This window comes from Pelodiscus sinensis, chromosome 10 (assembly GCF_049634645.1).
Source record: "Pelodiscus sinensis isolate JC-2024 chromosome 10, ASM4963464v1, whole genome shotgun sequence".
Classification (NCBI taxonomy): Eukaryota; Metazoa; Chordata; order Testudines; family Trionychidae; genus Pelodiscus; species Pelodiscus sinensis.
This window is the reverse complement of record NC_134720.1, coordinates 45,077,427-45,104,935: the sequence shown is the minus strand read 5'-3', so window position 1 is coordinate 45,104,935 and position 27,509 is coordinate 45,077,427.

Genomic DNA, 27,509 nt, shown 5'->3' with positions numbered 1-27,509 from the left:
ATTGTTCCATGATAACTAAAAATTAGCAGGCAAGACTGATGCTACTGCAGTGCAGGCTGCCATAGGATATGTCATTTGGTAGGTTCTTAAAATAAAGCTGTAAGAATTGTGATCAGTAAAGCAAAATTCAGGTAGCTAGAACCACTTCCTACTGTACCTAAGTTAAGAAATGTGTTTCAAAATAAAGATTTAATGCAAACTTAGCATTTCCAACTTTCTTCTTGCAAGTAAAGATAGGAACTTTGTTAAAAAAACAGCATAATCTGTGAAGCCAGGGTCAACTTTTTGTAACATCGTATCCATTAGGGCTCATTTGATTATGCCTTTTATTTTTGAACACTTTCAATACTGCTCACAAATGATAGAATGTACAAGACAAACCAGTATGCGTGCAAATCAAACACAAATAGAGTATTCAAGGGTGTAAATACTATCATTTGGGTACAGAAGTGATCATCAATAATTGAGCTGTATGTTTAATATTGCAAGCAGAGAAATGCAATATAGATCGAAGTCTGTGCATTTGGGCTAATAAATGTGGGACCTCACTGCAAGTGACTGCAAACCAGTTTCCATTCTATTTTCGTACTAGAATAACAACCCCGGAAATTTTAAGGGACACAGCCCAAACCAGTAAAACTACAAACAGACCATGATAATGGCACTATATCAAACTCTTATCTCAAAGAGTCATTGCTATCTCTTCCTTCAAGCTGTACATTTTTCAGGTTAAAATAGAACATTGAAGCTCTAATAAACAGATTTGTGTCCACATCCTATTTCTAGCATAGTGTCAGGAACACACAAATGATTTTTCTGTGTGTCTTGACTTTAATGTTTTCCTATGAAACCCTTTACCTTGGTCATAAACCAGTGCATCGTGACTAAAATGTGTGCTGCAAAAAAAAGGGAATTAGCCACAAATATTTCAAATTGATCTCTGGTTTGTCAGCCTAGCAAATCTTCACTTTTAATTGGCATTTCAAGATTTTCACTAATGTTGTATTGGAACAAGTAGTTCATTTGAGCAGTTTCTGCAACAGGAAGTAAGAAAAGTTATTATTGGAAATGTCGGTTCAATGTCTTATAAAAAAAAGTACCTTCTAGATAGAGACTAGGTTTTTTGTAATGCTCATGAAAGATTCACAGCACTGGGAACTAAAGTCTGCTATATAGCTACCTGATAGCTCGGTCAGTGATAGTTTAAACTATTCTGCTGAGCTCTGTCCACTTAGATCTGAGGATCTGTATGCCTCAGTTTCCTTACCTGATTAATGGTACTATGCAGCTAACACAGATCTACTTCACAGGGTTCTGTTGTGAGGCTGAATTCAGTAATGTTTGTTAAATGCTTTAAAATTATTAAATAAAATAAGTGATGCACCAGAAAAGTACAGTCATGTCGGAGGAAGAGTATTTGAAATAAGTGCTGTGTAGACGCTCCCTATTTCGAAATAAGATACACAATTGACATAGCTCAATTTGCATAGCTTATTTCAAGTTAAGCCCTGCAGTGTAGATGCACACTTATTGATTCAGATGCCAAATTGCTAATTAAAGTTGTAGCAAAACTGAACATAGCTCAAACAAAGCTCTCTGTTTTCCTTCCCCTTTCCCTTCTTCTGCCACTGTTGACAACACCAGTTTTCTCAAGCCCTTTGTCTGTGGGTTATTTCCATCTCTTCTGATTCCCTTTCGCGACACATTCAAGCTCAATCCAAATTCTATCACAGCTTTCTCCAGAACATCTCTACATTGCAGCCCTTTCTGTCCAGACTATTAAAACTACTGGCCAGACTTCAGCATGTCCTATCTTGACAATTGCAACTTCCAGCTCTCTTGCCTCCTAGGTACCCACATCATCCTGCTGCCACTCTCCATACTAACTTCAGCTTCTGGGATCACATTTCTTGTTCATTGGGCTGACTACTCTCTTTGCATCCCACCACCATTCCCAGTGTAAAACTTGGGGGGCTTCTTGACTCTGCCTCTTCCTGCTTATTGTAGCTGCATGAATTTAGGATGAGTATAATGCCATCCATGAGTTCTCTTGGGCACCCCATGCTCATAAAGATAATACGGTTAAAACACTCCATACTACCAAGTGCTCTGTAAATGCCACCTATGTTACAAGCAGTGTTCTCTCTAAGATGCAGGGCAGCACAGCTTCACTGGTGATTAATCAGCCCCGCCCCATCAAAGGCTCAGGGCTCCCTGCATGGAGCTGACTGACTGCACGGGGTTGATTAATCACCTGTGAAGCTGTGCAGCCCCCCATCTTAGAGGAAACACTGGTTACAAGGAACAATGTTTTACGAATTTTTAAACTTTTGTTTTTTAATAGTGGGACCAATTTGTAAGCTCTTGGGGCAGGGAAAGGAGTTTTTTTTTTAATTCTGTGTTTGTACAGTTCTTAGGACACAGGTCTTGGTCCATAACTAGAGTTCATAATCACTATAATACAACAGAAATGACTCCACAATGTCGGGTGTCTTAGATATCATGAGTACAAGAATACAGAGCCCACAAAAATTTCAACATTAACAGAACTTTCTTTTCTCTTCACTTTCACGTCCAATATCTTGGACACTTTCAGGGCTAGATGCAAGTGCTGGGAATCTTCCCCTTACTACTGGAATAAAGTTCCATTTTCTAGCCTCTCAAGGTTGAATTTTTATATTATAGAATCACAGAATCATAGAACCATAGAGCTGGAAGAGACCTCAGAAGGTCATCAAGTCCAGCCCCCTGCTGTGCACCAATCCCAACTAAATCAACCCAGCCAGGGCCTTGTCAAGCTGAGACTTAAACACCTCTAGGGATGGAGACTCCACTACTTCCCTAGGTAACCCTTCACTACCCTCCTAGTGAAATAGTTTGTCCTAATATCCAACCTGGACCTCTCCCACCACAACTTGAGCCCATTGCTCCTCGTTCTGCCATCTGTCACTACTGAGAACAGCATTTCTCCATCCTCTTTGGAACCTCCCTTCAGGAAGTTGAAGGCTGCTATCAAATCCCCCCTCAATCTTCGCTTCTGCAGACTAAACAAACCCAACTCCCTCAGCCTCTCCTCATAAGTCATATGCACCAGCCCCCTAATCATTTTGGTTGCCCTCCACTGGACCCTCTCCAATGCGTCCACATCCTTTTGGTAATGGGGGGCCCAGAACTGGACACAATACTCCAGATGTGGCCTCACCAGAGCTGAATAAAGGGGAATAATGACATCTCTGGATCTGCTGGCAATGCTCCTCTTAATGCAACCTACTATGCCATTAGCCTTCTTGACTACAAGGGCACACTGTTGACTCATGTCCAGCTTCTCATCCACTGTAACCCTCAGGTCCTTTTCTGCAGAACTGCTACTTAGCTGGTTGGTCCCCAGCTTGTAACAATGCTTGGGATTCTTCTGTCCCAAGTGCAAGACTCTGCACTTGTCCATGTTGAACTTCATCAGATTTCTTGTGGCCCAATCCTCCAATTTGTCTAAGTCACTCTGGACCCTATCTATGCCCTCAAGTGTAACTACCTCTCCCCCTAGCTTAGTGACATCCGCAAACTTGCTGAGGGTGCAATCCATCTCCTCATCCAGGTCATTAAGAAAGATATTGAACAAAACTGGTCCTAGAACCGAACCTTGGGGCACTCTGCTAGAAACCGACCACTATCCTGACATCGAGCCGTTGATCACTACCCGCTGGGCCCGGCCTTCTATCCATCTTTCTATCCATCTTACTGTCCATTTATCCAATCCACATTCCCTTAACTTACTGGCAAGAATATTGTGGGAGACCATATCAAAAGCATTGCTAAAGTCAAGGTATATCACATCCACTGACTTTCCCATATCCACAGAGCCAGTTACCTCATCATAGAAGCTAATCAGATTGGTCAGGCACGACTTTCCCTTTGTGAATCCATGCTGACTATTCCTAATCACTTTCTTCTCTTCCAAGTGCCTCAAAATGGATTCCTTAAGGGTCCCTTCCATGATTTTTCCAGGAACCGAGGTAAGACTGACCGGCCTATAGTTCCCTGGATCTTATATAAAGTATAAGATTAATTATTACCCATCCTGGGCTTTGGGAGATGGAATCTAGGTGATGTAAGAAAATTGTATTACTCCAAATATGCAATCTTGTCTTCAAGTTACATGTTCCTGAGATCCAGGACAGGCAATGCTGAGATCTACATTAGTCAAAATGACTCTTTATATACAGAGCTCTGTATTGACACAAGCAGAATGTATGTTTTGATAAGATCTATTATTTCAACACTTCCAAAGGGAAGTGTGGAAAAACAGCTCATGATACATAATGTGTTGGAATAAGCAGTTCATTTCAGCACTTTCTGCATCATGACCTAGTTATTTCATCTCATTGAACTTCTCTCCATTCAGTTAGCTAGTTAACAGACAGTGACCGAAGCAAGGAAGGGATAGAGATACTGGCCTGAGAAACTAGAAAGGGAATCTCTCCTCCATTTCATTGGGTTGTCCCAGGCAGGCAGTCACCTATCATCACAGGCCCAAATCCTGCTCACCTTTATCACGCAAATCTCTTGCTGAGTTAAGGTGAGCAAGGTTTAGTGGCCACTGAGAAATTAGCTGGGGGGGGGGGGTCTGTAATTGTTCCACTCATTGCCACTGTTCCCCCGTAAGTCAGGGGTGTTGTAGGTGCTCCCTGCCTCAGTTTACAAGGTATACCAGCCAATTTGGAGCTGGACAGCCCATGCCACACCTTTATCATACAGACTTTAAACAGTTAAATAATAATCAGGTGAGAATCCATCTTTTAAAAAAACATAAAATGCAAATGCAGATCTTTAAGCCTAGGACCTCGCCTGGTCTGGTCTGGTTCAGAGGTTTTGGGTTAACACTGAGGAGCAGCTCCACTGTCCCAGTCTCAACCAGCAATACTCTGAACAGGAGCAGGCAAGCCTCCTTAATTGGCCTGATGGCTCCCAATTTGTCCATGTCATATCCTCACTCTTCTAGATCTCCGGAGGATTGGATCTCATGGCAACCCAGTCCAAGGGGGCTCTCCTAAAGCACAGTGTATCAGGGCACCAGTGCTGACAGATTGCCACATGGTCCAAGTCCAGTTCCTGGTGGATAACTGACTGTATTACAAAACCCCACTACAAATGGTGCTTTTATTAACAGTCCCAGCAGAGGGAAGCCAAAGGTATAGGTGCCAAATTGCATTAGTTATTGGTAGTCTCACTTTTAGTTGAAGTCCCTCAAAATTCATGTTAAGGGTTGAATCACAGGACAATGCAAGATAAGTTCTCATTACTTCTGTTTCACCTGTTTTGTGGATAAACAAAGGACATCAGTTTCCAGGGCTTTCAAAGGATAATCTTGTACCAGCACCCTAATAACATTACTTCACTTTAAAAAAAGAAAAACAGGTCAGATCAAGTCAGGAAGCTAATATATAGCTGAGGAAGTGGAGAGGCTCATCCAGGAGCAACTCAGAGCTCTAAAAATAGATGGGCCATTAAGACACAGCCTTAGGTAGGTGGTCAATCAAAGGAGAGCACTAGGAATCACAGCTTGTGCACCCATTTTTTTATCTTGGGTACTTAGGATGGCCTTCATAAGAACATAAGAACGGCCATACTGGGTCAGACCAACGGTCCATCTAGACCAGTATCTTGTCTACCGACAGTGGCCAATACCAGATGCCCCAGAGGGTGGGAACACAACAGATAATCCTCATGTGATCTCTCCCCTGTCACCCATCACTCACAGTATCTGGGCATGCCACAGTGATTAATGTATTTATCCCCACAACACACCTGTGAGGTAGAGCAGTGCTGTTATCCCCGTCTGGGGTGGGGAACTGATGCAGAGAGATAAGTGAATTGCCCTAAGTCACACTGCATGTCTGTGGCAGAGTGAAAGTAGAACCAAAGTCTCTAGAGTCCTGGTTTACAGGGCTATTGTTCCTCTCACCCATTCTCTTCCCTCTTCAAAAGGCAAATGCCCACAAAGAACACATGATTTGCAATTCTGGCCTGACCACTTTGCTGCTCGGATGGGCTAGGCAAGTGGGTAAAGACTCTTCTTGGGGCAGTGAACTGTCTGTCCCCATGGGGCCAGCTGTATAAACACATTCTTGCATCCTGAGTTTACATCTGTATCACACACACATAGCTTTTAAAGTCAGCAGGGACCATTACAATTATCTGTTCTCCTGCATAACAGAAGGCATAGAATTTTACCATGATCCCTGCATAAAGCCTAATCACATGTGGCTGAGTTGCAGCAGATCTTTTAGAAAGTTATCCAAGCCTGACTGACAGATTTTCAGTGATGGAGAATCCACCACATCCCTTCGTAAGTTATTCCAACAGTGAATTACTGCCATGGTAAACAATTTGCAGCAGTTCTACGTGAATACACACTAGATTTGCTCAGTACCATTATACTACTAGGCTAATTATTGTTTATCCTAATTGTGTGCCACAGCTCTAAATGTAATAATCACTTAGGAGAAAGCATTTCATAGCCAAGAGAGAAATAGACACTTTGCATTAAAGTCACCAAGTTACAAGTATATTAATAGAAATTACAGATTGCACACTATGCAAAGATAGGCAGCGTTCTCTGAAAATTAGTAGTCAGCAAGGGCAGGGTCAGCACGCTAGAGTCTGTGGGTAATATTGTATGTGCCATTTCTGCTACTCTCAGCAATTTCCTTCTTCAGGGAAATAGATGATGCTGCTTGAAAAATCTCACTGGCAATCTAACGCTTGTTGCTTATTTGCAGGCAACATCATATAACGTTACTGACTTATCCTGCATAGGCAAGGGTACAGTGAGAGTTTATTCTTCCCACTAGTTAGAAAGTTAGTTGGGATCTATACCATAGAAAACAGAGATTCTAATCGTGGTGGTCTGAAGTTTCAGAGGGGTAGCCATGTTAGTCTGTAACTAGAAATACTTAAACAACTAATAGTCTTGTAGCACCTTAGGGACTAACAAAAAATGTAAATGGTATCGTGAGCTTTTGTGGGCACAACCCACTTCTGAAGAAAAGCTAATGAAAAATCATTATAACATCTACATTTTGTTAGTCTCAAAGGTGCTGCAAGACTATTTGTTGTTCTTTAAGTTTTTCCAGTAGTGGTCTGAGATGTAGTCATTTTTATCCTGGTATATCCGTAATACAACATGTTGTATACATAGGAAACTGGTGTTCAGAGGAAACAAGTATTCTGAAATTCTGCATAAACTACACTGGTTGATGAGAATGGTGCTTTTGACTCAGTCTATTAAGATTAAATTGATCCTTTTTTCCTTTAAATCCTCTTTTGAGAGATTACATGGGGAAAATGTCTTGTGATGCCCCTAGCCTAAAAGTGAATTTTCCTCTTATTGAATAATGATAACAGGACTAGTTTTTATCATCCTAAACCTGTCTCATCCTCTCTTCTTCCTCCCAAAAATTCAGCTGCAGGTGGTATCACTTTTACATTGTATGGCCCATTCTGGCCCAAATGTTTACCATCTATTCTAGGGAGTAGTCCCACAAACATCCATACTCGACTTGAATGACAAAAGTCTGAAGTATCAGGCTTGTTTTCTCAAGAGGCAATCAGTGTGAGACAGAATTAACAAAAGTCCCATCATCTGAAGAGTGGGCTGTACCCAAGAAAGCTCATGATACCACCTACAAGCTCACGATACCATTTACTATAAAGTGCTACCAGACCATTTGTTGTTTTTTCAGTTTATCCTGTACAGACTCCCACCTGAAGAATTAACAACCTCATTCTACTCCAGTGCAGGACAAGACACCAGATTTGACGCTGCACGTCAGAGAATCCATCATGCTGAGATATTTGTCACTTGAAGTAGTATTTACAGCAGTAGCAGAGGGCTGGTGATTTGCTGACTATGCAAATCAGTCATGCTAGTGCAGGGGAACCCATACAAGAGATCATACAAGTAGACTTCTGTTACTCCTCATTCTCAGCTTCTCTGATCCTCCATTTTGTCAGTCCCTTAAGTGGTCATTTAAGAAAGGTTTCATTGTATATTGCATAGGTTCTGTCACAAGGGTCAGAGATTCTGTAACTTTCCAGAGCTTGTGTGAAAACTTCTAGGCCAGGACTGGAGCAGCTGTCAGCCACAGGACTATTGGAGAAGCGATCCCGACTCCCTGGCCTGCCAAAATAGTGGCTGGAGTTGGGTCATCCCCATAGATTTGTAATAGCAATGGTCAGCCCTGGGTCAGCTTCCACAAGAGCACCAGCAGGGTTGGAGCAACTGCAAACCCACAGCAGCACTCTGTTCCCCCTACCATCCCAGGTATTTTTAGAAAAAAGCAGGAACAAGTCATGGGCTTCTGGGAATTTCTGTTTATTGCTCGTGACCCGTACTTGACTTTTACTAAAAATATCCACGACAGAATCTTTCAGTTCTTGCAGCATCTGAATTAATACCTGCCAAAAGGCACGGTTCAGGTCAGGTCTGTCTGGATGGTATATTTTAGTGACAACAGTGAAGACAGTGCCAGGCAATAAGCAGGCATGGGAGTATTCCTTTGCCTTGTTTACCTCTTGTTCCCTAAAGGGACATTGTTCTGGAAGAGCAGCATTTATACCCAGGTGGAGACTCCAACTCTAGTTTCTTATAGTTTTCTCTCTAGCACAACTTATTGAAATTTCTAAGGGGAGGGCTGGTATTAATCCAATTGTCTTTCAAATAGGCCTGTTCTGCACAGCACTCAGAATCTCAGATGTCATACTGCTAATGAACCTTCAAGCCACTATATCCCTTATTCTACCATTTCCATTGTGGACTTAATTTTTTTAAGCCTCCCTTTTATATAACAGGACAATGAAGTCATTTGCCTTGCTTGGAAACATTTGATCAAAGTATTTCAGCTCCACATGCAGCGACTAGCATCAGCTCTAACTATTTATGATGCCATGGAACTGGCTCACAGTGTCTGATCAGTTGTGTGTGTTTGTTTATCAGAGCTCACTTTTTGCAGAAAAAGAAAAATTCACTTTGATCAGAACTCACTTTGCATAATGATTACATGACTTCATCAGCATTTGCAGGCCCCAGTAGCTGGTGTTTAGTTCATAACCCACCACCCCAAATGATGTATTTAAACAACAACAAAAAATTGTATAAAGGTGCAAACACTATTGAATTCTAAACTTTCCACAATGTGTCTACAATACAGAGTATGCTTTAACAACCATTTCTCATTAAAAAGAAATAGCCATGTTCTGTCTGCATAATGGGACAGCATCTAGTAGTGTTGTTTCCTTATAAATATGTACAGCTAGCCATCTATGAACAATTTGTTTATGCAAAGGACTCCCCATGCCTAGTCCAGCTGAATGGGAACCATGCACTCCATGCAAACGATGGCAGGATCAAAATCTTTGAAGAAGCTTCTTGCTTCCTAACATGGTGTAATTAACACACACTATGCAGGTTAAGTGCAACAGACATACTTCAGAATCCGGACATGCTGCCCAAAATGGGCCATATTCATACCTTACTTAAATCAGTTTTACACCTCTTAATCACCATTGGCTTGAGTTGTTCCTGTTTTACTCCACACTGAGTTTAGAAATAGGCCCTGGTTGATCACCCCAAATCAGTACCCTGTTTACAGTCATTTAGAGGGAAGAGAACCTGGGGGCCAGTTTCCCAGCTGATATAAATTAATGTTCCTCCAACTTATACCTGTTGAGATCTGATCCTCGGAATCTCCCTCAAACCTTCCAGCTAGCTGACTTTCTGGGAAAAGAACGAGAATTTTAATTTCAAAAGTCTATTCAAACATTTCCTTTTCATTCTAATATATTTTCTGGACTGGGATTCTCTCTCTCCTCTGATTTGAACATTGTGTGTCTGTGTTGTTAAGATATGGCAAAATGTACACCATTACTCTTTTGCTCTATCCCTTCCTTCCCCCCACCCAACATGCTCATCCTGCTTTGACAAAGTCTGAATTCTTTAGGGAGATAAAAAGAAAGCTGTTGGAGGATCACAGCCCTAGCTATCTCCGGTGTAAAGTGATTGGTTCTGACACTGGTAAAGGCATGTCATTTTTCCCTGTAGGATGCCAGGTTTCCACACAGGCAGTTGAGATTAAAGACCTGAAATTAGTTAGTTCATGTGGAGAGATGATAACCTGTCATCTCAGAGAAGTTTGATTATCTCAGAATGTGTGCAAAAGAAATAATACACAAGCAATTTCCTGTGGGGAATTGTTTTGTGCGGGATTCTTCTCCTGGACTTTGAACATTGTTCCGGGCTGTGCCAGCTCAGCGCCTCTTTAAGCCAAGAAGAAAAATCTCTTTTTAAACTTTTACCAAAGGACTATCTTCAGTGACCAACCTACATGAAAATCAGGATGCCATTTCCTCAAATACTGAATTGAATCCTGCACTTGTTACTCAAGCAAAATTGCCATTGATTATCAACTGAATAAATGCTGAGTAATGACTTGAATCACCATGAACAAGCAGTTTTTGCTTCCCCCTGTTCACTTTGTTATGTCATCACATATCACATCTTTATTCTACTGGACTATTTGTATGCAATCAATTAAGGAGTTTCACAGGTCTTCCAGTAGTTGCAACTTGCTGCATGTGTCACAGTACTAACTAGCTAGACGTCCCTTCTTCCAGACATATTTTGGAGCTCCATCCATAAACTGCTGAGTAATTCTGGAGGTGCTGAGAACCCTCCACACCCACTGAAAATAATGAAAGTTCAAAGCACCTAGGCACAATTCAGCAAACCCTTAAGCAGATGCTTAGGTTTCCCATACTCAGCACAACACTTAGGCTTGCGCTGAACTTTAAGCATTATGTTTAAGTGCTTTGCTGACCTCAGCTGTTAATGGCTTCAGGAGGCCTCAGACCCTTGAGGGACTGGACCTTTAGAAACAACAGGTCCCAATGAAGTCAACAGAAAACTTCTATCAATTTCAGTGGGGCCAGGGTTTCACCCAATATTTGTCATTTCATATTACGAGCTGCACATTTAATTTATATTTAATTAAATTATTCATTTTATGTCAACAAACGAAATGATTAGATGCACACTGACACTTGGGAAAATATCTCCCATTAATATGAGGAGTTTTGCGAGGTGTAAAACAGAGTAAAGACTGTATAGTTTAGCCTTAAATTAATTATTTAAGCCTCTTGAGATTGTTTCCATAGATGGGTATCATTTAGCTATATAGTTACTGCAGTTAACAAATTTACTTTCCACAGACGCAGCCCTTTCAGTGCGTGAAGTGTGCTGAGGACTAGCACTCTTTTTTATCCTCTATTTTTACCCACAGCCCATCCATGCAAGGATTGACACTTCAACCAAGGAAAATTGATTTGTCACTAAATTCAGGGGCTCTCAATGTAGCTCCTGAAATTCACCAAGCATACCCCTCTAGGGACAACTGGCAAACCAGAAAGCTAGAGATCAAATACTGAAATCAAAGCAGCTCTGTGTCAAAGGAGAACACCCCTAATATGTATGTTTTTTAAACAGCGATCTCCTCTAGAAGGGACTATGTAAAAATGACAGTTTCTAATTGATGATAGCTGCTGACTTTTGCAAATGACTTTTTACTGCTGTTGACTTCAGTTAGCCATGCAGAGCCAACACAGTTGTGGGAGAGGGGAGGGAGAAGGGATGTAAAATCCCATGTAATTGGTTAATCAGTTAAACGTGAAGTTTACTTCACATTTAACTGGTTAATCACTGACTTGCTGGAGCAGCCCCTACCAGTGCTCCATACCCCCCCCTCCCCCCCGGCCTGCTGTGGGCAGAGGTAGCTCCAGATGCCTGGAGTAGACCCTGCCTGCGATGTGCCGGGCCCACTGTGGACAGGGGCAGCTCCAGAATCCCAGAGCAGCCCCTACCTGCAATGCTCCCAGCTCCCCAAGGACAGGGGCAGCTCCAGATGTCTGGAGCAGCCTCTGTCCTCAGTGAGACCCACAGCACTGGAACAGGCCACTGCCCACAGCAGCCGGGGAACTGATCCAGCCCCCACAGGTTAACCAGAACTGGTAAGCATCACTCATTAAGGGCAATGCTTATTGGTTAACCTTTCACTTCCCTAGAAGAGAGTGTACCCACAGGACGATACACCTTTTTGCACATCTTCTAGAGAATTGCTTACTAAGAGATTGGTTTTGTGAAGCGTTGAGTGTGCCATTACCAATTGAAGTCAATCTGGGGATACTCAGCACCTCTGAAAATCAGACCCTATGCTCCAGTGCAATGTAATGGGAGTAGGACAGGTGCAAATGCAGGCAAAATGTAGAGATGATTGGATTGAACAGGTGGAACTTCATGCACAGTCTAAGAATCTTCACTACCTTGAAGGTAGGACTTCTGTTTTTCAGGGTTTATTAATTTAATATTTTAGCAATTTGAGTTTTTCTGGGTTTTCTCTTTGTATACACAATAGTATATGCTGTAATGGGGACTCTCCTTGTAATGTTCCCTAGTGCACTTTCGCATAGTATGTTTCAAACAACTCTTCAGAACCTTTAGTGCACACTGTTAGGGTCTCCATGCACTCTTCTGTGGTCTGCATTACTCCTCCATGCAGACAGATACATGTAATCGTCTCTGGTGTTTTTCCAATGTTATTGGATAAACACAATATTTTGTATTGGGGCTGTTTTGTCCATATTTATTGTTTAAAAATGAAAATCAGAATCCCTGGTTATGGGAAAACACTTGTCGGAAGGAATCCATCTTGACTCATAGTCCTGGTTGAATGTGCAAGTCTAGTGATTAGAAAAGCATCATTATATTTGTAAACTTTGCACATCCGATATGGATGTTTTTGAAAGACAAGAAATTTCAAGCCCCATATTTTACAGATTCATAGCCATCCATGAAAGACAATTGTATTCATTTTACATTATATAATGTCTTGCATTATTAAGTATAATGCAAAGGCTGTATCCAGGGAATGCAATTAATACATGTTTATCTAAAATCAACATGATTTCAGTAATCAGATACTATTTATGAAACCCTAAATCACTGGGTAAATAGAAGATTTCAGTATCACATTGACAAGAATGAAAATCCAGAATATTTAACTCGTTTACATTTTACTTTCTTTGTGCTGAACTAATAAGCACTGTGGTAGCACCCCTGCGAGGTGCTGAGTACTGTCTATGAAATATTGATTGCTCCTTATTCACATAGGGACTTGAAAAGGCTCAGCAACTCTCAGGAGGCATTCAGCACCTCACAAGGTCAGTACTGGAAAGACTAGCTTGTTTCAGTAAGACCAACGCTGCAAATACCCAACTGTTCCTCTGTTAATGTAATCTCAGATACTGGGCAAATGAAATGCAAAGTCCTTTCTCTACCACCCATCTTAGAAGCAGTCCCTCTATAAACAAAGACTTAGATCTTCAAATCCTCCTGTTAATTACAGTATATTGATAATCAGTGATGTTTTTCTCTAGATTAACTATCTACTATATGTATTAGGCCCTGGAGTTTGCTATGGCACCTTGACAGTCCTTTTACCCCCAGATACTTCTCATGGCTTTTTAAGTCAGTATAAAAACATAAAGCATTTCAAAGACAGAAATCACTTCTGACATTTCTTTAGAAGATTCTACTTAAGTTAAGAAACTGATTAGGTGGAAAAACCAGTGTCTAAACTCATGATTTCTTCTCCATGTGAACAATTAGAATCAATCAAAATACATTGCATTGCTCCAAGGGGATTTTAGATGTTGCAAGTTTATAACTAAGACTCTGGAGAGCTCTTTCTTTCTGGGGGCTAATCTGTACAATTTAAGCATTCCCATTAAGTTTGCTTCAGTAAATTCAGGAGTGTGCATTATTGATTGGAGAAATAGTATAGGAGAAAAAGTATAGGAGAAAACCGGCACTAAAAAAATACTTGCATGAAATATTCTGCATTGTCCACGCTCTTCTCCAGCCCTCTCCCAAGAACATGTGCCCATACTTTCTTTCCCTGCCAAAAAGAGTAGTTTCATTCATGTGTAAGCCTGCCAAAGTGTCTCCTAGGATCTTCTTGAGTCAGAGCAGAGCAAGTGAAACAGATGCTTCAGGGCCAGCAGCTACTGACTGATCATGCAGTGACCCTTACAGTTATATGCTAAAGCAGCAGTTTTCGAACTTTTTGAGCTGAGCCCCTCCTTGAGTTACAATTTAGGACTGTTTCTGTCTGGGGTGAGATAGAGGTGAGTCACGGGGTAGAAGTGTCTCTCCCTCCCTAAGTCCCGCTGCGCCAGGCTCAAGTCCAAGCTACCCGGTGTCATTGCTCACTTCCCCACAAGAGTGTTCCTCTGTACTCCCATAAGGAAGCACACCCCAGTTAGAAAACCTCTGCTCTAAAGACAATAGAGTCACTGAGTAATAAATATTTTTCTGTCTTACATTCAGGGTGTGTCTAGACTACAGGGTTTTGTTGACAAAAGTGGACTTTTGTCGACAAAACTATACCTGCGTCTACACTACCTCCGAGTTCTGTCGACATAACATCGACAGAACTTGGCAGTTTTGTCGACAGCAGTAAACCTCATTCTACAAGGAATAACGTCTTTTGTCGACAGAGTTCTGTTGACAGAAGGCGTTATTGCATCTACACTGACCTTTGAGTCTACACTCTCATGTCGACAAAGCAGCTTGCTTTGTCGACAGAACTGGATGCAGTCTAGACGCTCTTTGTTGACAGAAGCTTTGTCAACAGTATCTGTCAACAAAAGCCTGTAGTCTAGACGTACCCCTGGTGACTAAGGAGTTTAGATCAATCTGCCTATGCATTTCTAATGTACTTTTCTGTGCAGTATTCAAGACATCATATATCAAATTAAGAAGAGCATATTTTATGGTCACAAAGACACTATACTCTCCCTCCCTCCCTTGTTTTATGCCACTTTTCCAATCTGTATAATTTTTATTGGTTGAGTCCCAGGAGAAACATTGCCCGGGCATTCTACAGCCAGCTTTCTGAAGGTGTGTTTTGCATCATCCCCTAAAAGTGGTGAGAGTTGGACTCAGCCTTACCTCTAGTGAGAGCAAAGTCTGGAGCACTAGGCCTTTCACCAAGAACGCCCTGACCCTGTTTCCCAGGAATGTCACCCTGGAGACCATAAGACACAGCATCTCCATGTAATACAACTGTCACTGCAGGAGCATGGAAGAGAGGCAGTAGAATATGTAAGCTAGAACAGTGTGTCTCAACCAGTGGTACGAGTACACTTAGGGGTACTCTAGAGAAGTCTGGGAGGTACGTCAACACAACTGAAATTTGGAGAAAACTAAAAAATGGTTGCTTTAAGTTTTACAGTGCTTTATTATTTTCATACTTTTTACACCCAAAAATTTCATCACCCTCCTGGCTACGATTAAGTTGTTTAAACAAATGTGTTGCAATGTAGAAAAAAAATGTGTCTGAAAACCGTAGGTACTGGGGATACTTACGGTTTTTTTTTTTAAAAAGGGGTACTTTATAAAAAAAAAAGGTTGAAAAACACTGAGGTAGAACACAAAATATATTTCTTTCCATCTTCCTTTAGGTGGAACGTAAGCTCCTAATTATGAGGTGGCTACTTTCTTTATCAAAGTAAAGGCTTTACATTAATTACACAAACATGGCTGGGCTGGAAATCCATTTTGACTTTCTCGTATTGCATGATTGTTTTGTATATATGAATTGCCTAAAACAAAGGTTGATATTAAAAGATTATATTTTTAAATCAAAGTGTTACTAGATTTTCTGGTCTCTGTTTTAATTGCAATTGGACATCCCTGGTCTGGCACCTCCAGAACCTGACTGGTCCTGAATGAGGGAATTTGCCAGACTAGGGGAGGTCAATTCTGGCCCCTCTGCAGCCAGCCTGGGCACTCCTGGGTGGTGACCAGCCTCCCGACCAAGCTCCCCCTCCTGGCCACTGACCTTGGCTCCCAGTTTCCTCTCCCAGTCGCTGACCCTACTGTTGGTCCCGGCTACCAGGCTCTGCTCCCAACCATGGCCACTGACTCCCGGCTCCAGAAGGACCACGGATGTTGCTGAAGCAGAGAGTCCCAGACCAGAGTGGTTCAAATGTATTTATATGCTGTCAGTATAACATTCATGATCTAAAAACAGTGGTGACCAATATGCCTAGTTTAAAACCACACAGTGGGGTGGGGGAGGACCACACAGGTGTCCCTCACCAGCACTCTTTGGGCTGGGCCCAGGAGGGCTGGGTAGAAGGATGGGCCATGCAGGCTGGCCTGCAGCAGCCATGCTGGGTAGCCCAGCGGTGTCGGTGTGGTGGGGGGCACAGATGGAACTTGTGAAGGGTGGCTGGGTTGGCCAGCGTTGGTCATGCTTCCAGGGTGGCATGGTGGTGGGGCCAGGATTCCAAGGGTTGGGGTTTGAAGCAGGAAGGTCTCTTACCAGTGGCAGGCAAGATGGCAGAGCCCCATCACCCATTGGCCACTCCACTGGTGGCGCGATGGCCCCCAGTGGTGACTCTGCAGGATAGATCTCCCTTGTGCTCGCTGCCTCCAGTGGTGACTGTGAGGATTGCATCCCTCCTCTCTCTCTTCCTCTCCCGTTCCATGTTACGGAAATCTATCAAATTTCAGGCACATTCCATTGTCCTGGCACAACCAAGCCCTAACTTTGGTTTAAGTTATGATAAGAGGAAGCTGCATACCAAATTTGGTAGTCCTAGCTCTAACTGTTTAGCAGGAGTTATTGAACAGACAGATTCACATACAGACACATGGATGCACAAATATGTAAGACAGACAAACAGAAAATCCTTTATTAGGAATACTCCATGTGACTGAATGTCTGAATGAAGACATAGTGAAAAAGGAAGGATAAGGAATGAAATGCAGCCATGGTAGCTTCTCCAATAACTATTTTAAGATCTAAGGGTAAGAATGAACCTACATTGAAAATGGAGAAGGGGAGGAGAGGATCAAACAAGAACAGAGAGAGAGAAAAAGAGAGCGAGGGAGAGAGAATTAGTTAAGGCTGGAAAGGAAATGATAAGGAGAGAAGAAAGGCAGAAAGACTGAACACTCGGATGAAGAATGATTTTGACAAATTAATGAGAGGAAAGGAAATGCTAGAGAGGAAGCCCATTAATAAGGGAGATTTGCCTACATGATGTGCTATTGAGCTGCTTGGAATGAGTTTCACAAGAAAAGAGGTCTGAATAAGTAGCTACCACCGGAGACCTTATTGATACCATTTATGAAACAGCAGAAAAGTGACTACAGTAAACTTCCGATAAACCGGCACCTTTAGGATCCAGGAGGTGCCGGATTATCAGATATGCCGGACTATCAGAAGGGGGGGCTATGAGAGGTCTGGGGTGGGGTGGGGTGGGGGGATGCCACCCCAGATCCCTCATAGCCCCCCCTTCCAATAGACCGGCTCTTCCCCAGGCATCCCCGATTCAGCCGCTTCTGGTCAGTTTCAGCAGCGGCTGAATCGGGGACGCCTGCAGCAGAGCAGCTGGAGTGCTGCCTGGTTGGTCCGGTAGCGCCGACCCTTGGCGCAGCGAGACCAACCCAACAGCACCCCAGCTGCTTTTGGGGACGCCTGGGACAGAGCAGCTGGGGGGCTGCTGGGTTGGTCCCGCAGCCCCGAGGGGCAGCGCTACGGGACCAACCCCTCAGCGCTCCAGCTGCTCTGCCCCAGGTGTCCCCATTCAGCTGCTGTTGAAACTGACCAGCAGCTGATTCCAGGAAGCCCGGGGCAGAGCAGCTCATATGGTGTATGGTGTATAAGAAATGGATAAAAATGAGGGCATTAGGAGCTGGCATCACTAGCTTATAAATTTTGTATATGATGCCTTAATATTGCACAGATAGATGCATTAGTAGCACAGGCAGATTATTTATCTGTCAGGTGCTAGCAAGTGTCTTTTATGTTGTGCTGGAAACAGGAATCCTTCATATGTCTGATGGGGATGATGCTTTTTTCTGCTTCTTTCCCTCTCTGTTGCCTATAGCTTTCTCGGAATCATAGAAATGTAGGGATGGAAAGGACCTCAAGTACTCAATCCTGCCTCAGGGTTGGGGGATGGACTATGTCATCTTTTCCTTCCCTATAAGGAAGCCTAGGAAAGTCAGAACAGCTGGGTTCTGTTCCTATCTTGGGGAAGTCAAAGACAAATCAAACTCCACATTGTGGCACGAATCATTGCCCGCAGCAGAGAGATAAGCACAAGATTCCAAGTACAATCACTCGGAGTGATCCCTGCTACATCCTTTGACCAGACAGTGAACAGGCTTCTCCCATTCACAATAATCCTGTCTATTGCCGTCAACTCCCCATTGAATACCTGAACTCTCCATAGCAGTTTTAATCTCAGATACCAGGCAGATTGGAATTGTGACTAGTCCCTGCAGGGTGAACAATAGTGGAGGATAGCTGCTTAGCTTTCTCTCCTCCTTTAGTACCTACAAAGACTTAGTCCCCACATGGCTCTTCTCCTCTGTTGGCTTCAGATTTTTCCATCTGTAAAATGGCATCAAAATAGTTCTTTGCTGTATAGTTTAAGCTGATTGTGGTTTTGCAATCTGTGAATGGAAAACACTATAGAAATTCAAAGTGAAGTGCTACTGTGAATTAGATTTTACCAGGAAGACAGAAGTTACAGTTCTTTTTCCTATTCACTGCCTTTCCTCCTACAGCACTCTGCTTTACTAATGTAGCTGGCAGAATGCTCCTCTACTGAGCTGATTCATTTGTGTTTTGACATATGTTTTTCAAATCACAATTATAAACGCAGTTTGCCTTTTACACATAGTGTTGGAAGTGGGATTAGTCATTTGAGCAACCATAATATTTTAATTGTGTTGATACTGAAGCTAAGGCAATCTGCAACCATGAAAAAAAAGCAGTAAAATATTTGCAAGAATCACTACTTGGATACTTGTCTTTTCCTAAAAAGATGACACAATGTAAAGGAAGTCACCACAATGAGCAAAAGAGTATGAGACAGAGGAAAGAGAGTAGGTACCTCCTATTCTTGCACATTATCATGGTGATTTGTCTTCATGTATCACCATTTAACATGTAAAAATGAAATAAAATCATCTGTAAAATTGCAATTCAGATGATTATCTGCCTTTCCTTCCTTTTTGTTTCATAACCATCTGTCCTGTCATTTAAACTTTGGCCCAGTAAAACATACTATTATATCACACGCCTTGTCTTTCTAATACTAGTCCACTAGAAGTGGGGGGGAAAAAGATTTAATCGTTTTGTAACTTACCTGACAATTTCAGATGAAGATATTAGCTCTGCAGTATATATCAACCAGGCTCTCAATAAGATTGTGTGTGTGATGGAAGAATTTAATCTTATTAAATAATCACACACTGGGACTCAATCAGTCCTTTGCAATTAGCATTCAGTAAAACTCAAATCCAATGGAACACACACAAGACCATCACTACAGCAGTCATACAATTTGCATAGCCTGCTTTTCCCCATGTACACAAGCATCCTGCTTAACAATTAAATAAGTAATGTACCCTAGGCCTTAATGGATTTAATTCCGAACAACTATATGTCTGAGGGGAAAAAGATCATTCTTTCCATACTTGTTTTCTTATTGTTATTGTAGCATTTCCATTCTTCTGATTTTTATATTGAGTTTCATTGTATTTGCTGCTTTTCTTAAAGCCCCAGCTCCTGGACTCATGTGATGATGTCAGAATCTCAATTTTAATTAAAAAAAAAAGATTAAGTTTCTCGCCTTCATGGTTGCAGAGAAAAGCTTGAAAATATAAAGGCTCAATACATAGTTTTGTTGATTTTTTTCCCCAGTTTTTCATTGAGGGAAAAAAAATCAAAACTATGTACTTCATGTGGGGCCAAATCATCCTTAATTGAAATATTTTAGTTTATTTTACTGAATAGAACCATTTTACTTTGGATCAATTTAATGGTACCATTTGAAACTCTCTAGTCTGGCATCCTGGGGACCTGACTGGTGCCAAACCAGAGAATTTGCCAAACCACGGGAGGTCAATATTGTCTAGCAGCATTCCAACACTTCCACTGCTTACTGGGCTCTCAGAAGAATTTTTAGGGTCAATTAGAGCTAAATAGCGGCACAGAACACTGATAGCCAGGACTGATGGTTGTAAACAAACTTTACAGGACCGTGAGAAACTTGACCATAGCCAGATGTCCATTTAGCATGGGTAACTAAAATTATGTTGGACCACAGAGGTTGCCGCCGGACCAGAAGTGCAGGACTAGAGAGGTTCAACCTATAATCTGTGTCCTCTGGGAGTTGTGCAGATGCCTTATGTTTCTATTCTTCCCTATAGGTCAGGATTTTGGGGTAGACATCAGCCATGATGCACTTCTGTCCGAGCCACATTAGCTCTGCATTATAGGAAATATAATGGGAGCCCTGCCCCAAAAAAAGAACAGGTGCATGAACTGCAACTCCCATGAGCCACTGCCGCAGAACAGGCAGATGCAACTTAAAAGTTCAGCTGACTTGAAACAAACATTTTCACTTGGTTCAAACCTAACCAAACTGTTCCAAATCAGGAATGTCAGAATGTTTCGTTTCCATTGAAAACATTTCCTAATAGCAGATTTTTGGAATGTGTTATTCCTCAAAAATGTGTCCATGTTCCAATCTTCTGTACCAATTGGAAATGAAAACAAATGTTGAAATACTGGAATTTCTCACAGATAAGGATTTTAATTTTTGATTGGCTCTAATTATTTGTTTTAATCAAAACAGCATTACATTTTTGCTGTTTCAGTGACAATGGGCAGACAGCAGCTTGCTCTATGAAATTTCTCAACAATGATCTGAAAAGCGGTAATATCTAACACTTACATTGCACTTTTCATCTGAAGATATCAAGGCACTTAATACAACAAAAATACCAGAGCTAAAAATAGAATTCATCTCTTGTCTGCTAGTATTATGCTCTATTTATCGGACATTGCTAGATATAAGAGTAGATCTATACAGCAGCTGGGAACATGCTTTGTAGTGTGGATAGACAGACACATGCTAGCTCTGCTTGAACTAACATACTAAAAATAGCAGCGTAGCCACAGTGGCATGGACAGCAGCTCAGGCAAGTCACCTGGGTTGGGTGGGTGTCCTACTCAGGTAACTAGCCTGAGCAGTCACTTATGCCACCACAGTCACACTGCCATTTTCAGCACACTAGCTCAAAGAGAGCTACCACAAGTCTTCAGTATCGATACTGGGAAGCATGCTCCCAGTTGCAGTATAGACGTACACCAACATGACACTTTTGACTCAGAGGGCCAAATTTTCGAAGGATCTCAAATACAGATAGTCCCCGACTTACGACTGAGTTACGTACCAAACACTTTGTCGTAACTCGATCTGTTCGTAAGTCGGACCCCATTCATTTAAATGTCACCGCGCTGTTTGTAAGCGCGGATTGCGTCATTAGTCGATGCGTTCGTAACTCAGGGACCACTGGTAGTGCATTCTCAAGAGTCTGTGTACACAAACACACTCATATAGAAGCAAACGAGTGTTTGCATGGGCAAAGTAGGCCAGGAGCACCATCGTAGAACATTGTGGTGTATTTCAAATGGGATTTTTAAAGCTTGGCACAGTATAAGATAATTTGATTAGGCCCAGTTGCATTGTAAAATTGTGGATATTTGTCAGAGAAAAGAAATCTTAGATTTCATAACCTTTAAAAAAAAGAAAGACACAAGGCTTGACATTTGGAGACTGCAGAGGCAAGTGATTTCTGCTCTCTCAAACTATAATAATTTTGTAGGCTTTAATCTAGATTATTTTTGTGTGTTTCATAACTTTTTCTAGACCAATGTATAATCGAAGATAAATCTTGCTATCCAGCAGGATAAGAAATGCCAATAAAGATAGGCAAATTTTCCCTGAAATGAAAAACCAGATTAGATTTTGGATAATACATTTTACAGTCACATACATTAACAGACAAAACCAAATGGTATCCCAAAGAAACAAACACACCTTCCCTTGGTTACACAACTCAGGGCAGAATGTAGCCCTTATATATTTCTTTTAAAATGGTGTTTCCAGCATTAAGGGACAAATCTGTGGATATGGGGAAGGTGATGGATGTGATATACCTTGACTTTAGCAAGGCTTTTGATATGGTCTTCCCACAGTATTCTTGCCAGCAGGTTACGGAAGTATGATTTGGATAAATGGACTATAAAATGGATAGGAAGCAGGCTAGATTGTCAGGCTCAATGGGTAGTGTTCAACAGCTCCATGTCTGGCTGTTGATCATTGTCAAGCAGTGTACCCCAAAGGTCAGTACTGGGGCCGGTATTGTTCAACATCTTTATTAATGACTTCCATGATGGAATGGATTGCACCCTCAGCAAGTTCAGAGACCACACTAAGATAGGGAAAGAGGGAGATACTAAACTTGGAGGAGAGGGTAGGGATAGAGTCCAGAGTAACCTAGACAAATTGGAGGATTGGGCCAAAAGAAATCTGATGAGGTTCAACAAGGATAAGAGCAGAGTTCTGCACTTGGGACAGAAGAATCCCAAGCGCTGTTACAGGCTGGGGACCAACTAGCTAAGCAGCAGTTTGGCAGAAAAGGACCTTGGGATTACAGTGGATGAGAAGCTGGTTAGGAGTCAACAGTGTGCCCTTGTAGCCAAGAAGGCTAACGGCATATTAGGATGCATTAGGAGGAGCATTGCCAGCAGAATTATAGAATTGATTATACCCCTTTATTTGGCACTGGTGAGGCCACATCTGGAGTATTGCATGCAATTCTGAGTCCCCCATTACAAAAAGTATGTGGATGCATTGGAGAAAGTCCGGTGGAGGGCACCAAATAATTAAGAGGATGGAGTACTTGACTTAGTAGGGTGATTTGGGCTTATGTAGTCTAAAGAAGAGAAGAATGGGGCGCGATTTGATAGCAGCCTTCAATTTCCTGAAGGGGAGTTCCAATCAGGATGGAGAGAGGCTGTTCTCAGTAGTGACAGATGACTGAACAAGGACCAATAGTCTCAAGTTGCAGTGGGGAAGGTCTAGGTTGGATATTAGGAAAATCTATTTTACTAGGAGGATGGTGAAAAACTGGAATGGGTTACTTAGAGAGGTGGTGGAATCTCCAGCCCTGGCGGTTTTTTAGTCCTTGCTTGACAAAGCCCTGGCTGGGATGATTTAGTTGAAGTTGATCCTGCTTTGGGCTGGGGGTTGGACTTGATGACCTCCTGATGTCTCTTCCAACCCTATGGTTCTATGAATGCTCCTTTCAGAGTCATCCGGGGAATGGCCACTTCAGTATTCTGTCTATAAAGGCCTCAATCCTGTATCAGGATCCATAAATATAGACCCCTGCACTCCTGGAATCCCATTGGTTTCATGATGTCAGGATCCCAATGCAGGACTGGGCCAAAGTCAGAAATTTGACTCCATTATTTTGTTGAGAACTTCAGACTATCTGGAGAGCAGAATATTGGCACTCTGAGAACAGAAGTTTGTCCTTAGTCAGAGGCTGGCTTTAATAATATTTGAAAATGCTCATTTTTCCTTACAGTGGGACAACTTATGCTCTCAGTTACACTGCTTCAAGTCTGGTGCAAGTCCCTTTTAACAGAATTAGTCCAGGTTTGTAATAGTGTGAGGGCATAATTTTGCAATCTGAGCATATTAATAGTGTATCCACTTTTTCCTGGTACAGCTATTTAACTGAAAACTGAAGATTGATTAGAATCATGGGTTTAATATTTTGAACAGCAAGTTTATATTTAGGTGTGCAAAGATTCTTAACAATATGACAGGTTACAGATGGTTTAGGACAATCAGCCCTGCAATTGTGGAAAGTAAAATCATAAATAATATTCTGTTATGCCTTCTTCAACAAAATAATTTACAGGCTCAGCAAGTTCTTGCAGTGCCTCTGAAAAAAAGACCTGCAAAGGAGGCTGACTATGTTGCAACCAGCTGTGAATTCAGCATCTGCTTGTGATACTCTCAACATGCAGCTCAAGGAGCAATTATATTCTTTATATCCTCTGCAGCTGTAATTATACAGCAGGCCAACTAAACATTCAGAGATCAGATGCCTAAAAGCAAAAAAAAAAAAAAAAAAATCTAGAAAAAAGTGAAATCCTTTTTTGGGGAAAAAATACCATTCCCATCCTCATCGCTTGGGAGGCCTGTGGCTTATGCATAATTATAATTTAACAATTAGAGCCCTGCAGATCCGTGGATACTCTGCAAATTTCCACATCTGTGGATGTGGATGCTAAAAGTAGCGGCTCATTTTTGTCAATACAGATGTGAATGTGGATAAAAAAAAAAGTTTCATCTGTGCAGGGCTCTATTAAGGATGACACTGTGCCTTTGTTTCGCCTTCCATCTGAGACACTCAACACATTTTGCAAACATTAACTAGAGCAGATAAGAGAGAAGCAAATGTTATTGTCTTCACTCTACAGATGGGGAAATAGAGGCCCAAAGAGATCAAAAGATATTTTCCTTAAAGGTTCTCTTCACAGCTTTCATTTATTCACCTATATACATGCACCTGCAGTTTGGAGGTGCAAATAAAGCACATCTGCTTTAAACCTTGAAATGCTTGAAAGCAAATTTTCAAAAGAACTTGGCACCAAGTGTTGAGAGTCACACCTGCGAAATACATTAAGATGAGTGCGTTTTGTGAAATTAATTTTTGACATGTGTGCACAGCCAAGATCTGATCCCCACTGTGGAATCACATCAGTAAAAAGAACGGTTCTGGACAGGGGATGGGTCACTTGTTTTTTTACTTGTTGTGTTCATTCATCTGAGATTGGCCACTGTCAGGAGACAGGATACTGGGCTATATGGACCTTTGATCTAACCCAGTATGGCCATTTTTATGTTCTTCAAGAGCTTTGGGTAAAAAGGGCATATAGAAGTATAAGTCCCATTTTTAAAAGTAACTGTGCCAACTAGGAGTGAAGGAGATTTATGCTCCTGAATGATTAAATCACTTTTATTTATGAGACTTAAGTTCCTAACTCATTTAGGTGCTTTTGAAAATTTGTTTACCCTTACATCCTAAATGTACAAGATTATCATCCTCATTTCACAGATAGAGATTAGATGACTTGCCAAAGGTCACACAAAAAAATCTGTAAAAGGAATTGAACCCAGAATTGAACTCAGAATCGCCAGGAATTGAACTGAGATCTACCTACAGTGCCTTAATTACAAAACCAACTTAGTGAAAACAACCTTCGGTAAACCAGCTGGGAATAAGGTAAATCTCCATACTGGCGAGGCATAGGATCATCTCACTCCAGTCCACGAAGAGGACAAAGTAGGATCTTTATTATTGAAATAGTGTCTGCACTTTCCCCTAGAATTGCCCCTAGCTGCTATTTGCATTTTCCCCATCTTTGTCAATTCTCTCCCACTCCACTCTTATATCCTATGCTTCTCTGCCTGCTTCAGAGATACAATGCAAATTGCTACAGTAGGCTGCAACAACAACAAAAATTAGAAGTCAAAGCTTAGCAAGAAAGAAGATATTGGTTTGCTTTTTCTTCTTGGTTGCATGGCACTGACGGGAACCTCTGGAGTTCAGTGTATGAGCCTCTACTTTATGAGCTAAATCAGTGTTTCTCAACCTTTTTTTTTTATAAAGTACCCCTTTTTAAAAAAAAATAAATTATAAGTATCCCCAGTACCTACAGTATTCAGCGACACAATTTTTTTTTCTACGATCGCAACACATTTGTTTAAAAAACTTAATCCTAGGCAGGTGGACGATGAAAATTTGGGTGTAAAAAGTACAAAAATAATAAAGCGCTGTAAAACTTAAAACAAAAATTGAGTTTTTTCTGAATTTCAGTTGTATTGATGTACCCTCCGGATTTCTCCCGAGTACCCCTAAGGGTACTCGTACCACTGGTTGAGAAACACTGAGCTAAAAGTTAGCTGGCTCTCAGCTAAGTCCATTGAGCAGGCTCATTATTCTTTCTGTAACGCTACATCTAGACTGCATTGCTTTTTCAGGATACCGGAGGTATCCCAGAAAAGCAACGCCACGTCCAAGAACCACATTCGCTTTTTTGAATTTTTTTTTGAAAAAGCGGATGCGCTCTTTTGCCATCCCTGTAAACTTTGTTCTATGAGGAATAAGGGAGGTGTCGAAAGAGCACTTTCTTTCAACATGTGGCACTGTGTTCATACCACAAATTGCAGTTCTTTTTCCAATTTAACATTGCAGTGTAGACCTAGCCTCAGTGCCACTAAATGGGACAACACACCACACCCAGCCTGTGTGTGGGTTACAGGAGCTCACACTAAGATGTTTAGCCAAGACAGAACACTCCGAGGAGTTAAATTCTGGGATCATGTTCTGCATGGGTGGGGAACCCAAGGCCCAAGTGCTGGATGTGACCATGCTGGTGCTTCAGCTCCCCCACCGTCCCTCTGTGAGGCTGGAGCACACAAAATCTACTAGCCTGGGCCCCCAAGACTTCAATTTGCCAGAAAAATGCGGGAAAGGTCTTTTTCCTTCTCAGTTGGGCGCCACATCAGTGCGGGTGGCTTTTTTCTTCTCACTTGCGTGACCCCTGATTAATTTTTCTGTGAGTCAGCAGCCTCCAACCCGAAAAAGTTCCCCACCCCTGTTGTACTGAGATAAAAGCAAAAGGTGGTCAACAGAGAGGCAGCCAAAATGCGCTGCTGAATTAGATTGAAAGCCCTGCATAGTGGCAAGCTATTAATCACTCCTTGCCCAGTATAATGAGGAAATGTTATAATTATCACACATTCCTGCCACTGATTAAAACTCATTATACCCTTCATCACCAGCTTTCTATGGGCTGCTTCTGCAGAGACCCACAAAGGAGAGGGAGCAAAATATGAGTGTAAAGAAATAGCCTAGTTCATCTTCTGCTACTTTCAATAAATTACACTAGTTGCAAATAAAGATTTTATGGGTAAAGATTTTTTTTCATAATGATCAGAATTACAGAAAGGAGTGACCGGACAAAGTCTGTGCAAAAGAACTTCACTGCAAGAGGGTGGAATAGGACCAATGTGATGAATGGGATTTACCCTAGAGGAGAATTCCCAGGAAATCATTTAATAATGCAAAGATTAGAGCCAGAATCTAACCCTTAATGTTGATTATTAGAGAATGATCCCATAACAAAACAAACCACCAAGACAAAAATAGAAAGATTGGTTTAATTCTTTCCCCTTCTTATTTCTCTCAGGAGTGTTGCTCCTTCAACCACTTCTCCAACCCCTTCACGCACCTTGGCCCATCTACCTTAGACAAGAAAAAAATCCAATGGTAAAGCTACTGTCCTAAGACCCAAGTTCAAGTCTTTGCTCTACCAGATGCTTCCTGAGTGACCTTGGACAAATCACTTAGCCCTTTTGTGCCTATTTTCATTTTCCTAATTTAAACAGTGTTATAAGGATGAATATATTTGTGGTTGGGCTCACTCTCTCCTGCCTCTGCA